This window comes from Zophobas morio, unplaced genomic scaffold (genome assembly GCF_036711695.1).
Source record: "Zophobas morio isolate AGI-343-1 ecotype UQ-CSIRO unplaced genomic scaffold, CSIRO_AGI_Zmor_V1 ptg000017l, whole genome shotgun sequence".
Lineage (NCBI taxonomy): Eukaryota > Metazoa > Arthropoda > Insecta > Coleoptera > Tenebrionidae > Zophobas > Zophobas morio.
Genome location: NW_026972122.1, coordinates 6525535 through 6544781, shown reverse-complemented (window position 1 = coordinate 6544781; position 19247 = coordinate 6525535). Strand labels below are relative to the sequence as shown.

The 19247-nt window shown below is 35.2% G+C and overlaps 2 protein-coding genes across 2 annotated transcripts in view; one reads left to right on the top strand and one right to left on the bottom strand.

Annotated features, from left to right (window-relative positions):
• The window catches only part of LOC135130006 (mitoguardin), a 357387-nt gene that overhangs the window by 57113 nt on the left and 281027 nt on the right, over positions 1-19247 (bottom strand). The gene's annotated exons all lie outside the window — the stretch shown is intronic.
• LOC135130112 (protein unzipped) overlaps positions 11330-19247 on the top strand; it is a 34607-nt gene continuing 26689 nt past the window's right edge. Inside the window, exon 1 of the mRNA XM_064057440.1 lies at positions 11330-11541. The gene's annotated coding sequence lies outside the window, so the exon portion shown is untranslated. The remainder of the gene's footprint in view (positions 11542-19247) is intronic.

Below are 19247 nucleotides of genomic sequence, written 5' to 3'. Positions count from 1 at the left end.
TTTCGGAGGGTGTTCAGCGCAGATTCTTAAAATTTTTATACTACAAGAGTCATAGTGAATATCCGGTGCGAAACTATGGGCAGAATGAGCTACTACATGAATTTAATGTAGATTCTTTATTGTGTATTTATACAAGTTGTTGCATGGAAAGATTGATGATATGGAAACCTTAAATCTTATTAAATTTCATGTACCTTGAATAGGCACTCGCCAAATCAGATTCTTTCAACTACCAAGGTGTCGTTCAAACATCATGAAAAGCTCACCTTTCTATGTAATCTGTAATAATACAAACTTAATAAGTGATATCTGTGACATACACCATGACAATCTACATGCGGTAATAAATAGAGGAAAAATTTGGCGATATTTTGTAAAAACATGTGTAAAAATATGAGAGCTTTCCTATTTGGGAATAACAGTAGTTGTGGTAGCTGTTGTCTAGCTTGGCGGTTTTACAAACATTTCGAAATATGTGTTCGAATATATGTATATGTTTTTGTTTTTTTATTGATTTTTTTTATTTTTAACTTTTTTTTTTGTCTCTTTTTTTTTGTCTCTTAGTAATTGGGCTTTTGGCCTGTTAAGAGATTTACTTTATTATTATTATTATTATTATATTTTTCAAATTAAAACGTCGAGATCATTTCCCAGAATAATTGTGGATTTTTAGGGAACTTTTTTATTACAAAACCCTACTTTTTGAGAAGAAGAAAATTTCGACTTTATTAGACAACTTTCGAAAATTACCTACATTTTTTGTGGACTTGGATTCATTCTTTTGATAACTTATCATTTTTCCAAAATCACCTAATAAAATATGGAAATTCTAGGATTAAAAATAGGACGATATTTTTCAAATCAGCTTATCGAGATCTAAATCTCACAATTTTTGTGGATTTTGAGTGAGCTTTTTCAAAAGTTCGATTTTTCAATCCCCTGATAAACTTTCGACTTTTTTTCAGACACTTTCGAAAATTACCCAAAAAGATTTTTTTCGTGTTAATTTCGAACTCCAAAACTTAATTTCAGCCTGATTTCTTCGAAAACTCCTAAAATTTTTCCAGAATCGCTTAGTATACCTAATGGTATAGCAATTTTTAGATGAAAAAAAAAATGTTTTCAAACCGAATATTCCGAAAATTTTGCTCGAGAGACATAAACGCGCTATATTTTTCAAATTAGAACGTCGAGATTTATTTTTCGAATCAGCTTTTCAAAATCTAAATCCTAGAATTTTTGTGGATTTTGAGCGAATTTGTTCAAAAATTTAGTTTTTCAATCCTCTCATAAACTTTCGACTTTTTCTCACACACCTTCGAAAATTACCTCTTTAGTCTCTTTAGATTTTTTTGTTAATTTCGAACTCCAAAATTTATTTTCGGCCTCTTTTCTTCGAAAACTCCCACAATGTTTCCAGAATCGCTTAGTATAATGGTATAGCAATTTTCAGATTAAAAGAAAAATATGCTTTTAAACCGAATATTTCGAAAATTTTGCTCTAGAAACATAAACACGTTATCTTTTTTGATTTAGCACATTGCGATTTGAATCCAAGAATTTTTTGTGAAATTTTAGACAACTTTTTCAAAATCTCAATTCGTTAAAACTCCCCCTTCACATCTTCAATTTCTTTCAACAACCTTTGTAGATTTCGACTTTCAGAATCGTCCAACGAAATATGGCATTTTTAGGATTTAAAAAATTAATTTGAACCCACATATTTCTAAAATATTGCTCTGGGAGCATAAATACGATATATTTTCGAATTAGTACGTCGAGATCTATATACCAGAATTTTTGTCGACCTTTAAGCAACTTTTCCAGAAGCTCCAGTTTTCAATATTTTTTCCCCCTTATGAAAATTTCGAGTTTTTATCGATCACATTCGAAAACTACCTAAAGAGATTTTTTGACTTCCAGTAGTAATTTTCTGCTTCATTTCTTCAAAAATTAACACATTTTTTCAGAAGCGCATACATTAAATATGGCGGAGGTTCCAGACAGAGATGGGGACCTACTTTTTCATATTCTAGGAGCCAAGAAACGTCGAGAAAAGATAAAATTTACCATTCGCCATAGTTTTTAGTTTTTTATTTAATATTTAAAATCGGTTTAGGATAAAACTACTCAAATATAATTGCAAAAGTGATGACAATTCCCGTACTACCCCTAGATTTTCCTTGTGTCTCTTTTTGTAAACAAAGTTCTAGAACAGATGTGTAAGACGACAAAAATCAATTTATCTGTTATCCCCTAACGAAGGGTGTAATGTAAACTGTTCGGTGACTCTGTTCTGGAGAAGAGCAGGGTTGTAATCAGGATATTTTCATTCACAAAGACTGTCTCTGTAGTCGGCCAGGTCACGTCACATTGAGTCAGGTCAAGACCAGATTATACAAGATTATTATAATATAATGTTAATGATTGAATCAGTGGCTTGGTAATGCTGTCATGCTAATAAGAGCAACATTTAACGTCAACAGGCAAGATTATTGGGTTGAATTTTACACTTTTTTGTTATTTTTTAAAAAAACACCAACTGAATCGGTCTTTTTTAAAGTACCTGACGAAAATCAACCAATTAACGTAACATCAATCAGTTACTAAGTGACGTAAAGTTTTGACATTTTCAAACTAATTAGTGAATTTAATTAATGTATTGTAAATGTCACTCTACGGTTTAATGATGCAAATAATTATTCAGTTGACAAATCCGTCGAGTTTCTTTTTTAGGGTAAGCAAAATGTTTTTTAAGATACTTTTTCCGAGTACGGTCCTGTATTTGTTATTGCAGACCAATTGTGTCGAAACAGATCTTTCTCCTCAATCGTCTCACTTAGCCGTTACTGAAAATAATACTATTGTTATGAATACACAAACTTTCTCAGTATATTACATATAAAATTACCCTTCCCATTTTTTTCGTTTGTTTGTGCAGCACGAAAACGTTGTTTGAAATTATAAGAAAATATGTAGCTTGCTGAAATTAGCCTGTATAACGTACAATGTCTATATTCCTGATTCTGAAAGTAAGTAATAAGTTGTAATAACATTTGATTTAAATTTTTATTAATTACGTTTAACAACACCGCGGGCATTTATTACTTTTTGTTTGTTTTTAATCTCTTAATTATTATAATTAAAAAAATCTTGAACCTTGAACTCACGTCATAATTGCCATCCCTCAAATGAAACCAACAATCTCACCATAAAACAAAAAATCCCAACAAATCGCTAATATTATTTGAACAATTCTTAGTTATGTAACAAACCACCTGCACTCCTTTAAATGTTAATAGTTTGCCTAATGTAGATGTGTGATGGAAACAAATGAGACAACAACCTCGCAGCGACACGATTATTTTTCAGTAAATTAAATTAACTATGATGTCATAAAAAGTTTACAACTACCTGAAACCCGAATATTATCCAATTCCTATTGTTAGCTGATGTCACAGTAACAATTTCAAGCATAATTTATTTCGTCTAGTGCACATAAACTTCAAAAATAACGACATCATTTTATCATAACAAGTTTCATTTACACTTTATAACTTCATTTTTCACACAAAAATGTAGATGTCTCCTCCCTCAAGCCAAACCTCCACCAGACAAAAGTTTGAGAAGTTGAAACGAAACAAAGATGGCTTTCGTTCCAACAACAAAACGAACTTTTACTTTCTTACTATCTCGCCAAGGTATCGGCACCTATTCTTATCGCCGATTCAGTTGCACAACATTGCTTTTAACCTGAAGGCGACCTTTACGAGATCGAAACATGTGTAGTCGTTAAATGCCGACACCAGGCAATCAGTGCTAGACATCTAGCACTTCTCGCATTCCACGTAGTATTGGAAAACATGAAGGGTTTTTTTGAAAATAGTCTAGTCTAGTATGTAGTGTGACTTAAGTAAGTGTGTTAAGTTGCAAATGCGCTGAACTCTCAAAGGTGTCACAAACACGAGTTTTTTAGACTTTCAGTATTTTCAAGGTTTGTTTAAAAGCAAAGAAACTATTTCAATAATGTTTGTGTTAAGAAAAAATGTTGCTATAAATGCATACGAGTACATTGACTTTGGTTTAAGTTCATAATTACGTCATAAATAAATACAGTTTATTGCAAAATTAAAGATCTCATTTTGTTATTGATATGCGTTTGTTCGTGTGACTATTTAATTTAACTAAACCCAACGGGCAATAACTGAATATTAATAATATGTTGATTATAAAGTCACATATTTATATAAATTTTTAACCTTAACGACACGCTTGTACTACGATCTATAAAAAGTATCCCCAGATTTAATTTTTTTTTTTTTTGTTTTCATTCCACTTATAACTTTGAAAGTTCAACTTGAACATCTTTTCTCTCCTTTTCTCAGTACACTTTTTATACCACCACTCTGCCTCCATTGTTACAATTAATTATTTCTAATTAATAATAATTATTTTGTAACTACAAGCTAAGTAATTTCAAACTTCGAGAAATTTCTTTGAATTATGACGCCCGATAAATTCACTCGAAACCGCAATCAATATTGTCGCTAACCACAGGCACAGTTGTGGGGATTAATAATGCGACTTTAGAGTAAGCAAAGGTGTTTAAGGGAATTGTTTAACGATTTACGAGGCTGAGTTTTAAATTTAAAGCGGCGTAATAAGAATCTTTTAATTGTGAACTTCACTGTAAATTAATGGTGATACAAAAAAAACTTCAACTTAAACTTTTAAGTTTACGGATTCATTACCGTCCAAATTATATTATACACTGTCAGACCAAAATACCCGGACATTTGAATATTTGTAACTTTACGCCATGTTTAGTATAATAACTTTCTTTTGCTTTTTTTGCTATTTCCACATATATATACAAAGTAAAATTTCTGTTAATGAATACATAAATGTTTTGCTTTTTGGAATATTTTTTATAAAAGTTCGACCAGTTGCAGGTAATCACACATTTAAGTGTCCGGTTTTTTTGTCTGGCAGTGTATTTTCGAAAGCACTAAAATAAGTTGAAAAAATATGGAAGCAACTGCTGTTTATTTTAGTAAGTTTCAAAATTTCATAATAATTTAGAAGTACTTTCATAATTTTCATGTACAAGGGAAAACGTTTAACTAAGATATATCTATCTCTTTATTTCTTCTAGAAAACTGAAATTTATGGCGTAACGTGTTATTATATAAAATTTAACTGGCGCACACTAAAAAAAATGTGATCGAAGATTATTTCTACAGAACTTCCCTTGCCTATAAAGTACAATCGAACAAATACGACTCCTTCGCAAAATTATAAAATTTTAGTGATAAATCCTATAAATTAGAATAAAGATAAATGTGCACTGTTGAAGTACAGGTAAAGGAGCATGTTACGCGTGTGTTTCAAGTGAAGTTCTTCCGTAACAAAATTTTGGAATGACGTCATCAACATTTTATCAAGGACATGTATATTAACTTGAATAGGCTGAACCATCCATGATTTGATGAAAACATCAATTTCCTAATTCACTAATTTTGTGTTACCCTGTATAAGTAATGTTCTGGTGCTAGGAAGCGAACACTGTGAAAATGGTTTATTCTGATGAACAAGACATTTTCATTGTTCTTTCTTTTTATCGCCATGGGACTTCGTAAACGAAGAGTGAGTGTATTCTGTAACCGCTTGTAAGCAAGAATATCTGGCCAAATACCGTGTTTTAATAATGCAAGAATAGTATATTAAAGAACGAGTTTCATAAGGCAAACATTGAGGCACGAATCCAAGTTTATAGAACGAGCGGCGAAGCCGCGAGTTATATAAAGGATGAGTGCCTCAATGGCCTTATGAACGAGTTATTTATACTATTTTTTCTACCGCACACGTTTTTTCCCAAAATGTAATTAAAATTTGCATTTTTTTTAATCTGGGGACTTTTGTCGTGGTTGGTGATGAGTTGGTCTGACACTAACCACGAAATATTTGAGGTTCGAATTTTCACAACAACAATTGTAATTCGAATCAATTCGAGTTTTCGTAATTTAAAATTGGCTAAAATGTCTTGCTAAGAAGTTACGCGTCCGGAAACGTGGGAAATTTTAAGTTTAGATTTGCCACTGACATTCACCTGACATTTCTCGTCATTGCTACCAATTTTACCGATCTAAATTACACCAGATCTATTAAAGAACGCCTTTCCGCTATTAACGAACTGCTGTGACGTCATTTGCGTGCGTTAATAGCTCTATTAGAAAACCAAAAAACGTGGGCGGTAGAAAAACATCGTTAGACGCTCACATTACACATTAAAGATGTAATCAACAGATTTGTTCGAACTGGCGATGTTAACAAAGAGAAACATCGGGGAAGACGTTGAGTATCTGAGGAAGTTGTTGATGATTTGAGACGACTTGAGCAGAATCGGCAAACATCTTTGACAAAATTTCCTCTGCAGTCAAGAGTTTCTGTTGCAACATGAAATTGAACAATGGGCCTTAAACAAAATGGTGAACATTTTCAAGATTAACTGTGATGTTTAACCGCAATAAATTTGTTTCTTTTTATTGTAATGAATTGTAAAATACACAAAAAAGGATGAAAGTTAGAATATTAAAACTATAGAGGCACATTGTGTGGTCCACAAAATAAATACGGACGTGTATAAAAAATCGAATAGCAGCACAGATCGAGAGTAGTATAGGAGAATATCAGTGTGGTTTTAGAGAAAGTAGATCCGTAATAGACCAAATTTTTGCGCTACGCCAAATCCAGGCTGAAAGCTACGACAACAAGCTCAAGACACATGTAATGTTTGTGGATTTTAAGCAGGCGTACGATAAAGAGAGCAGGTACACCAGTCATCATAGGGGTAGAGAACAAACTAATTAGATTAGTATGAAGAGTCCAGAGAATTTCATGTAAAATAGGCTTTGAGGCAAGGGGACCCCCTGTCGCCATTCGTCAATGCTATTCAATACGAAGGTACCGGGTATGAGTGAAGAGATAGCAACTAGGTTATCCCAGGGAAATAGGTGCCTATACTCGCTAAACAGTATCCTAGCGACTACTAATATTTCGAAAGCCACCAAAGTCAGAATATATAAGACAATAATAAGACCGATAGTTATTTACGGGAGTGTGGTATGGGTGATGGGAGTTGAGGAGGAATAAATGCTAGGTGTGTGTGAACGAAACGTGCTCCAAAAAATTTTTGGGGACAAAAAGGTGGAAGGAATATGGCAGAGGAGAACGAACGTGGAGTTATACAATTTGTATAATGATAGGATGGATAAAAACCGAAGTCCATTCAAGTTGTTAGAGAGCCATATAGGGAGACGTAAGAGGCACTTTAAGCAAACCTTGATACAATTCAATTATGAAACATTTTTCATAATTCAGGCTCAAGTGGAATCGGCATTATGCGTTGCCTAGTTTAAAAACACAAATGGGTCATCTTAGCTGAATAACCCTGTATATTTAGTCATCTTGATCCCAATGTTAATATCTGTGATACTTATTTTTGTGATACATCCTTAGTTTTAAGTTTTATTCATATTACTTATGATGATATTTTGGAACAAGTGGAATCCTCTAATAATTCCAGTGACCCAGGACCAGATGGTATTCCTGCGATCTTTCTTAAAAATTGTCTATTTGCTCTAATTACTCCACTACAAATAATGTTCTACAAATCATTGTCCTTATCTGTATTTCCAGATTTTTGGAAAAAAATTGTCATGGAAATACTAGCTCTAAAAATATCATTAGTAATTATCGTGGTGTGTTTAAATTACCGTTTATTCCTAAGATATTTGATGAAATTGTTGCAGATATTTTATTTGCTACTGTAAAATAAACTATTGTAGGTGAGCAAAATGTTTTTTCAGTGGGAGATCAACTACCACTAATTTATTTCTATTCACGGAATTTCACACAAGTATGAATGAGCTGGGATCTGAATTATATTGTATATGTATTTACTGATGTTGGCAAAGCATTCGATTCAGTCAACATTAAACATTTATTGGATAAATTAAAACTATTTGGTATCTACGATCCTTTGCTTGGATGGATGGAATGCTATTTGTCAAATCGTAAGTTACAGGCAGAATTTAATGGTACATTATCTAAATCAATTGACGCAAGTTTTGGTGTTCCACACGGTTCCCATTTGGGGCCTATCCTTTTCATCCATATGTTAACGACGTAAAACATGTATTTCAAAATAGTCATTCTTTACTTGATTATATTTTAGTTCCAAAAGACTTGAAAATATGGTGTTCACATAGTAGTCTTAAGCTAAACAGGCAAAAATGTAAATTTATGAGGTTTTCTAGGAACGTTGTTAAAGGATCTGATTTCAAGTATAATATTCTGTCAATAAAGTATTATTATGATCATTTTAGTACTTTGAGACGGTTGAAAGATCGCACATAAATTTGGTCCTTTGAGCCGGATGACCGCGTCTAATAATCCTAATTTCAAAAATAAAACGTAAATCTAATAAAGCTAAAAGGCATATTATGTATATATTTAGCCTTTTTATCTTAATGTACATGTTTTTATTGTTAAAAGATGGTTATGTATATTAAGAAAAAAAAAAGGCAAAATATAAGCCCTGCCCACCCGCTCTATCTTAATTCCGATGATTTTTTTATTCGTCGTAAGCCGAGAGGCGGATCCTAATTGCAAAATCCATAATGCCTTGGAAAAATTTACTATTGGAAACGTGTTTTATCTTTCTAAGAATGAAAAAAATCATCACAATTGAGATGGGGTGGGTGGGCGAGGTCTGTATTTAGCCTTTTTTTCTTAATGTACATGTTTTTTTTTTGTTGTGAAAAGATGGCTATGTACATGTTAAGAAAAAAAAAGACAAAATATAAGCCCCGCCCACCCGCCCTATCTTAATTCCGATGATTTTTTTATTCGTCGTAAGCCGAGAGCCGGATCCTTATTGCAAAATTCATAATGCGTTATAAAAATCTACTATTTTAAACGTGTTTTAAGTTTCTAAGAATAAAAAAAATCATCACAATTGAGATGGGGTGGGTGGGCGGGGTCTATATTTTACCTTGTTTTCTTAATATTCATTGTATTTTTTTAACAAGACGATACTCAAGAACATATTTTTAATTTCTTGTAAAGGAACAAATATTTTGCCGATAAGCTCCGCCCACTTGATTCACAACGAATAAAAAAATCATCACAATTGAGATAGGGCGGGTGGGCGGGCTTATATTTTGCTTTTTTGTTTTAATATATGTCGACTTCTTTTCACAACATGAAACTTAAAACATGTTCAAAATGGAAAATTTGTATACGGAAATATCAATCTTGTAATTAAGCTGCGCCCCATAATTGCAAAATCTATATTTCCTTGCAAAAATGTACCATTTTAATCATGTTCTAAGTTTCTTGTTGTGAAAAGATGGTTATGTATGTTAAGAAAACAAAGGCAAAATATAGAGTGCTTTACTTAAAAAAAAATAAGTTATCTGCTGCCCTTCAAAAATAAAACACTCTTAGTTGAAAATAAGCTGTTCAAAAAAACCGTACATTTTGAATTTTTCTTATCTCTAATATAATGAGAGATACTGATGACCGTGCGCTATATTTTGGGATGTTTTCCTGAATTTTGCATATTAAATCCAACTGCTTTGAACATGCAGTCACTTCGCTGTAACCTTCATGGTCGCAAAATTTTTAGAAATGCTAGACACTTGTACGAGAAATGTCGAAAAACCAAACCAAAAATTTTAGTCTAATAATTCCACTCAAGTGAGTGGTATTAGCTTTCAAATTTAAAAATTATTAAAAAAATTAATTCTCTTGTAATATCAATCACTCGACAAAGAGTAAATACCTAAAACAAAAAACCATTCGTATTAAAAAGAAAAATACAGTCCTTCATAAAGGCGCCCTCGTTAAACCATGTCGAAACTCCCTCACACAAAAGTGTGAGTTGAAACAAAACATGGCCACTGTTGTTCTCCCATCCCATTCATTTACCTAACAAAACAAACTCTTAATTACTTTCTTACAATGGTATCGGCACCCGTTCAAATGTCGGCTCAATTGCACAACCTTGCATTTAACCTGAAGCCGACCTTTTAACAGATTGAAACACATGTAGTCATTACTGACATCAGTGCTAACCATCTAGTTGTTCCTTCCTTCCCAGGCAAGCACCCACACGACCAAACAATTGTAACCGTAATTTAATGGTCTATCAAAAAAAAAAAATAATAAGTTGCGTCATATTTGCAGTGTACTAAATTAAACTTCTTCTTTTAAGCTAAAAGCAATGGCGTGTACCGAATTTCAATACTTTTATCCGTTCTCATAGTAAAACGAAAAATAATAATCTAACTGGTTTAATAATAATAATAATGATGTTTTCATTAGGGGAATTTGAGAATACAGACTTATATTTTGTACAATATAATATGCCAAGGTCCTTAAATTTATATCTTCTTCACAGGGTTATGAAATGACATTTGAAAAGGAAGTGTCGCGTTTGCCGAGCAAAAACACTGGGGAGCAAACTTTTTTCAAACAGTTGTGGGGTTTTATCGAGAATCACATTTATCCATCCTCCGACGAAGCTTGAGCTCATTACAATACACCAGATAATGGAAACACAGTAATTTCCTGCTGCCAACGACGGCATTGTAAAATTCGATTGCAGGAAACGTTAAGACTTTAATTATATGGACGTCCAACATTATATTCGTGAAAAAACGAGCAGCTGCATAAAAGAGGGAAATATTTTGCTAGAGGATCATGCTCGTGTCCACACAAGTGAGCTTTCTCTCGACAGTCTATTTTTGTAAGATCAATCACCAAACAAAGCGTAAACAAAACAAAAAACCACCACATTAAAAAGAAAAAAATTAGCCGCGAATTTTTGAATTCCTGTCGTATTTCTTCTTTCGCACAGAAGTCCCTCCGGTCGAAACAAACCATCGCCAGCACCGTTCCCGACCCCATTCATCTACCCAACAAAACAAACTTTTACTTTCGTACAAAGGTATCGGCAGCTATTCTTATCTCGACTCAATTGCACAACCTTGCATTAACCTGAAGGCGACCTTTTAACAAATCGAAACACGTGTAGTCATCCGCCAACATCACTGCTACCCGTCTAGTAGCACTTCCCCAGACAACCACCCACCGACTTAAACCCGGGACCCAAACAAACCGCAGGTAAACCAAAACCACCGCAAATGAAATGAATAGAAAGAACGTTAACAATCGACCCGGACTATGAATAGTGACGTAGTTCCGGGGCCAATCGAAGCGCTGCGCTGCACAGGACCCCACTCAGACTGGCGGCCGTAAAACCGGCAAAACGCGCGGGGACTACGCCATTAGCCGTTCGAATCTCGTTAAGAGAGTGCGTGAACCCCTCTCGTCCAACGAAAATCGTTACAGTGTTTTGTCGACACTAGTGTGAGGTGCGAATAAATAGTACAGGTGACCCATATCTTTTGATTTTTGGATTTTTTGCCACCCACGACAGCCAGGATTTCGCTCGGGGTACCGTTTAAAGGGAAGGTAAGGAAAACGCGCCAAAAGTGACCAGTGTGAGTTCGGAGTCGAGAGTGACCAAGTCCGCACGTGCTGCGAGTTTGCAACCTTCATGCAACTGATCGGTGATAGCGTAATCAGCGAAAAGTCGTCACTCATCCACTGACCCAAAAATTTTGACGGACGGTAATGCACGAAATTGGGAGCATTGTCAACAAACATGATCGAGGAGTGTTGTCTTGCGTGGAGGTTAATGTATAAGGGCTAAATTAAAACTGGCCCTGTGGCTTCTTCTGGTTCGGGAGTGCGGCCCCTTTGCGGCATGGTCTAATCATAGGTTGCCTAGTAATTGCCGACTTGTAACCAAAAAAATAAGATAAATCGAGATTATCTAAGAGAAGACTATAATCAAAATTTTTGCACTGACGGATGGTGGAAAGACGAAAGTGGTATATTTTGGGCAACCTGTGTAAAAATTGTTTCGCATAAGTATAATCAAGGCGTTGCCTCGTAAGTCTTGTTAGTTCCCAGAGGTCAAATCTTCCGCATTTTTATGAGTCTCTTTAAATCGAAAAGCAAAGAGAAATTTCGTTGAACGCAATTTCTCCGCGTAATATGATTAACACACTAAACAAAGTCAAGAGTCAATCTTGGTGCAAAACTGCAGATTGACTGAAGATCGCAACCGAAAATATTTTTCTGCCAAGTTGGTTAATGGAAAGTCCTGTCCTAGACTAGGATAGGGTGAGATATATCGAATAAGTTACCCACGGTGGAGTTCGGCCATTAACTTAATTAAATCGAGAATTTGTATATGGAAGTTCAGTATATTTTAGTACGGTTTTGAAAAGATGTGTCGGGCGAATATTGATCAAAGACCGACCTTTCTGATTATCGTTTAAATTAAATTTCTCTGCGAATTAATCATCATATTAGCACCTATTTGTTTAAAAACCCACCTTGATCCAACTTCAAGACGAAATAACAATTTTGTTGAAGTCGTTGAGTTTTGTGCAAACAAAGTTTCAAGGTTTCCTTTTGTTTTGTTTTGTAATTAATGACAAGATTTAGAACTCGATGGAACTTAAATTGTTTCAAAAAGTCGTCGACTAAGATTACTATCGCTTATTTTGCCCAGGAAAGGTTTTTATAAGTGGAACGCGATAACCTTTTTGACAATTCGTTTTTTTTATCACAAAAAACAAAAAGGTCAGTCTTCATTAATGCTGTGGGCGTGTTGGGTTCCAATAAAAAATGTTGATCCAAACACATCCATGACATTAATAAATTCTCTCTTTTTTTGCAAGCCAGGAACCCGGCGATATTTTTTTCATTTTTACTGTTTTTTTTTGTGCAGTTATTGATGGCATTTTTTATTTATTATTTATATTTCCGCAACGAAATATTTTGCCTTTGGCAATATTAGTTTGTAGACTGGATAATCATATCTTGATGATAAAAATGATAAATACATGTTAAATTTTGATCAGTGAATCCTACTGGAGATGCGGAAATGAATTTCTTCATATATAAGAAAATTTGGAAATTCATTATAAACATTCAAAGTCTTGATTAAAATTTATCGACTGTAATTACAAAAGAGCTATAACTGAAAACACACTATAAATTATTTTAGGACTTGAACAGGAACTGGAAGGAATTTGACAAATTTGACATTTTGCAGTCAATTCTAGAAACTACGTAATCCCCACCAAAATTCTAATGACGTCAGCTCAAAAGTTTGCTAGTAAACGCTCTTTAAAATTTCCAAAAGACGATACAGTCTAGACGTGTGGTTTATTGATCCATCCATATTTTGGCGGCGTTGTGGTGAGGAAACCAGAACTTTACATCAAATAAAGAAAAGCAGTCGCATTCAAATGCAATTCGTGTCCGTGTTTATGATTAAACCAACATTTTAGATTCATGATTTCCACTAAATTTAGCCAATATTAAGCATTACGTTGAAAGTTAACCGCAGCTTTCGTGACTCATCAAAACACTATAAGGTGTATCCTGCGTGAAAAGTGAACGGATACGTCAAACATTATTTGGACGTGACGTAAAAATACGTCGATGTTTCAAGGGTTCGGTTCGATTCCACATTCCATTTCTGTCCTCGTCTTCGCCTTCCACCAACATCCACGTTAGCCAATAATCGTAGTCCTCTTAATTCCTGGATTTCGTTTGGGAAATATTCGCACCCCTGATTCACACGTAGTGATCGAACATTACAGCCTCCTCCACCATTGTGCGTTTCTAACCTTCGACCAAATATTTGACCCATCTGTGATCCCTCTTTTGTACAAATCCCCCATTTCGCTGACCCGCCTTCCAAATCCCACGGGATGCGAGTCAGTTTATTTACAAAAAATATTTATTTATGCGATTCAAGTTTATTGATAAAAATGATTATTCATAAACTGCGTCTGACTCCAACTTCAAGGGAATCAGCTGCGTGTTTATTTAATCACTGTGAATAGCGTCATGCAGAATGTTTTTAAAAACTGAGTAAATCGTGAATTGGTTGTTTTTTACAAGAGTTTGACCCATTTAATTACGAAACATCACTATTCACATGTTTGTCGTAAACCTGACACTTTGATTAACTGATTATGATGTTCTCCCAGCCGGGCAGTATTCGGAGTCGGCGAGCCGTCTGATAAACCTAAACAAGTTTAACGCTTACCACGACCTACTTTTAACGTAATCTTATCATAATTAACGCGTACGAAAGTTAAAACGAAACTTAATTTCTGGATTCCCCTCGTATTTCACAAGCTCGCTCGTCGCAGATAAAGCTGCGTTCACACCTGATACACGTCAGACGCAATAAATTCCAACCACATTGTTTCAATTACTCCCCGTCAAACGAAGACATGCAGATTTCTATTTCCGACTGATTAACCGAGCTAATTGGTTCGACACCGGTGTTTTCAGGCTGCAATTTTCAGTCCTCTTATCTCGAGTGAAACGTGCATTATTCAGCGAGAGTCGGATTAGATAGTAGGCGCCAGTTCGCCATATCCGGAAGAAAATCTCCAGACGCGGATTGTGCAAACGTGAAAAATTATCGAGTCGACCGGAAAAATCCGGCGCATTGTTTGAAGAGATGTTATCCTAGCATCCGGATTAATAAGTGCAGTAGATTGTAAGATAACGTCGGCCGGACGTTGATTAATTAAGGTTTGGTTGGGAGCACAGACGGCGTTGTTTTAAAAGTTTAACGGATGAATTTGGTGTTTTGGAGTGATAAATTAACTGCGTTCGCGATTTAATATAAAGATAAAGCGAAAAGTTAACGCTAGGGCGAGCCGCCACCCTACGCAGTGTTGGGTAACGAGTAGTTCTGGAACTTAACGGCGATGAAGAAGGTCTTGGTGTCATTAGTCCAAATCGGTTCAATTCAGCTTTTTTCACTTTTGATTTGCATAACTTGTTCTTTATTGTCATATTGTTACAAAACCGATTATATTAGCATGTTTTAATTAACCGAAATGGATTTTTTTTCAATGGGTCGAAACCGGCCTTTACACAACGTTAGGAAAACATTGAATTAGGAGTAATTAAAAGTGAGTCGCCGTTGAATAACTGGTAGAATGTTAATTTTTCGGATTTTACAATTTTTATGACGCTCGAACAGGTATTTGTTCTGACCCCACAACATCGAATTTGCATATTACAGAATTACAATGAAGTGGAGGATTATATGCATCAGTACAAACAATTCCAATAAATGATTACGGAAATGTGTATGGTTATCTAAATAATGTCAATATAGCAAGTAAATAATGGACGCTGACACTGATTTTTGTAAACAATGATCTGTTTGCAACTCCATTCATTTTTATTGTTTCGTGTTTTTTATTTATCGCACGATTATGGGACAACGCAATTATTTCTAGTCACACTTTGTTTTTGAAAAGTTTTTTTTTCAGTTCCCGGATTTTTAATTTGTTTACCCCATTTACACAAGACACACTAAACGTTTTGTGTTTCGCTATTGTTATTCCGATGGGGTGACGTCATTGGTTTATTTTTTCTACTACGCTATCTGTTGTTTTATGTGTAAATAAATAAATAAACGGGTTTCTATTAACAAAACAAACATAGGGAGAAAATATAAATATAAAATTTGCATAAGTAATAATTAATAATGGACCTAAGACTGAGCCTTGAGGTACGCTAAGAGTTTATTATTTAATGTGACGTTTTCATAACCAATGAAGAAATAAGAACTAAATGGCAAATTTAGCGTTTTAATGCCCAATTATCTGAAAAACTTCGTAGAAAAATAAGTACAATATTTTAGAGGACATAGAAACGTAACAATGACGAAGATAAATGAATCAAAGGTAAAATAGATAAAAGATTAGGTGATCGGACTTATCCACGTTCAATTTCTTCTTTAAATAATATAGTCCGGAAAAGACAGAAGATACCGACTGAAAGTAATGATTAATATTATCCGGTTTGAGCACATGATCCGGAATACAGGTCGAGGCTTGATTTTGAAGACCTAGTTTTGTTGACCACAATTGTTTATTATAAAAATTATTTTGAAGCAATGACAAATAAATAACTTTTAGATTGACGAATTACAACAAATCTACAATTGATCTTTTTTCGCCAAAACCACTACGTTATACCGGGTGTCCCAGCTTACCTCCACTCAAATGTCTCAATTATTTTAAAGCATACAAATTTGAACTTTGGCATGTTTAATATATGTAATACTCCTACAATCTATTACCTAAATGAATACACTATTGGCATCGTATTAGCTTCAGTTTTACCGGAAGTGACATCAACTTTTTTTCTAAATCTCAAAGAGTGCAATTTGTAGTAATTAAATAGAAATAAAAGCAGTCCTTTAAATGAGAACAGCATGGGTAAGGGGGGGCGGGGTTCGTACTTGCTAAGATAAGACTAATTTTGGCAAATGACATCCTTTAAGAAAATAGAGGGCGGGTGGGCGGGGCAACTACTTACTAAAATAGGACTGAACAATGTTAACAGTAGTCACTAGAATGAAGAGGAGGAACATGGGCGGGGCCATTGGTGGCTTATCAAAGACTCCGCAGAAAAAAGTTAAACTAAAGTTAAACTAAAAAATAAGTCTTAAAGTAAAATAGGGTAACAAAAAATTACGCTTGGTCTTTTTTCTTTTTTAACAGCCCCACTCCCATTCTACTGAAGAACATATAATTAACCCCGCCCACCCACCCCGCTTCCATTTCCATGATTCATTTCTTCTGTTCCGATAGAAAGTGGATCCCATACTGAACAGAATTAAAATTAGTTCTTTGAACAAGAATAGCGTGGGTGGGGGGCGGGGTTAGTACGTGCTAAGATAAGACAGATTTCGGCAAATGACATATCCTCTGAGAAAAGAGCGGGCGGGTGGGCGGGGCTAGTACTTTGTAAGATAAGACTGATTTTGGCAAATGACATATCCTCTGAGAAAATAGCGGGCGGGTGGGCGGGGCTAGTACTTGGTAAGATAGGACTGAACAATGTTAAGAGTAGTCACTAGAGTGAAGAGGAGACACATGGCCCCGCCCACCCACCCGTTCTCATATTTTCTTCGAAATTAAGTAAACAGTGTAACAAAAAATTACGGTTAGTTTTTTTTTGTTTTTTGACAGCTCCACCCCCATTCCACAGAAAAATATATAATTAAGTTTAACTTTTGCCTGCGGAGTCTTTCATAAACAATCATTAGGCCTGTCCGTGTACCTCCTCTTCATCCTAGTGACTACTTTTAACATTGTTCAGTCCTGTCTTAGAAAGTATTAGCCCCACCCACCCACCCTCTATTTTCTTAGAAGGTATGTCATATTCTAAAATCAGTGTTTTCTTAGCAAGTACTAAGACTTATTTCTTATTTTCGAAGAAAGTGTGAAAACGGGTGGGTGGGCGGGGCCAACTTTAACTTTTTCCTGCGGAGTCTTTGATAAGAAAGCAATAGCCCCGCCCATGCCTCCTCTTCATTCTAGTGATTACTCTTAACATCGTTTAGTCTTGTCTCAGTAAGTATTAGCCCCGCCCACCCACCCTCTATTTTCTTGGAGGGTATGTCATATGCCAAAATCAGTCCTATTTTAGCAAGTAATAACCCCGTCACCTCACCCACGCTATTCTCATTCAAAGGACTCAATTTATTTCTGTTCAGTATGGGGTCCACTTTCTCTCGGACCAGATGTAATTTACAATTTACTATTTTCTACTATAAAACAGAGCATTTTTTCCCTTTTCAATGATGTATGACTCGGTATAATAGTATTCATATAGAAGCTTTCTCTTATTTTAGTGTTCTGGCTTCTCACTTCTAGATTAAAATTCGCAAATTTATTTGGAACTTCTTGTAAACGAACTTCCGGTGTTATTAGAAGATCTTCCACTGGTTGTGAGAGAAATAATGTATTTCTAGCAAGATGGTGCACCACCACATAACGCGCGAATAATAACAGACTATTTGAATGATACATTTCCCCATAGATGGATTGGCAAAAATGGAGCAATTTGGTGGCCTGCCAGATCTCCAGATCTAGCACCTCTCTATTTTTTTGGTGGGACTATTTAAAAGATAGGGTGCATCAGGAACCTCTAAGAGACTTAGAAGACCTTAAACAATGAAATAGGGTAGAATGTGATACGATTAACCCAGAAATGTTACAAGTAGTAACAAGTAGGGGTTTTAAAACATTCAACTAAATAACATCGTATCATGTCCTCCATGTCCACCAAAGAAACTCATAAAAGGTAACCAATTACTTCCTCGATAGAAATCAATGTCAAGTACACACTTTACATTCCGTCCACGAATTCCAGTGATACTTCGAGAGCGCATCTGCCACATCTTGACAAGCGACGAAACAAAGATAAATTAGTTTACCACTGCACTATTATTTAATTTAAATAGGACTGTCAATAAAACATGTCACACATGTTCCTTCAAAACTGGGTTACCGCTTCTTTATTGTTTCCTCATTGTTTCGATCCACTTATTTAATTTAAATATGTGTATCGCAATAAAGCAACAAAAGCCAGTTTCCACAGTCCAAGCCATAAGTGTTACCCTCCCGAACGTACAATAACCCCATCAAGCTTTAAAACCCATGCATGCACTTGCCGGAAAACGCCCGTTATTTTCCGGGAAAGCCACGTCCTGTCAAAAATTTCGCAATTCCGTCTTCGCCAAAAGGCGAAACGCGATCTCGCGGAAAACCCCTCCGTCGATTATTGAATTCCGCCCTTGACGTGCGTTGGTTCCTTCACGGTCCGCTGTGCTGGTAAATGGGTATTTATTAGTTCTGTCTGCCTTATTATGCCATAATTCTGTACGATTCGCTTGATTTTAATCAGACGGTCGGATTTGGCATTGCGGTAGACCTGCGACGATCGATACTTCATTAAAAGGACAAGCGTCTGGGTTTAGACAAAAATCCCCGATGTGAGTCGTAGGAAGGGAGTATTGTGGGGGAATTTGTGTCGAGGTATTAATCAAAATTGTGTCTGGAGAGGATCGAGGAAAAAGTGTAGGTGACAGGTGGAAAAAACATAAACAAACCCACATATTGTATGGTAATTTTGGCTGGAGGATAAGTGCCCGCATGGTTTTTGCACGTTGTAGGTATCTCAATTCAAGATTCGTTAAGTCGACGCTGCGAAATTTCCGACTAAAATGTCCTCGATGATTCAGATAGTGGGTGGGAATTGTTACTGTATCA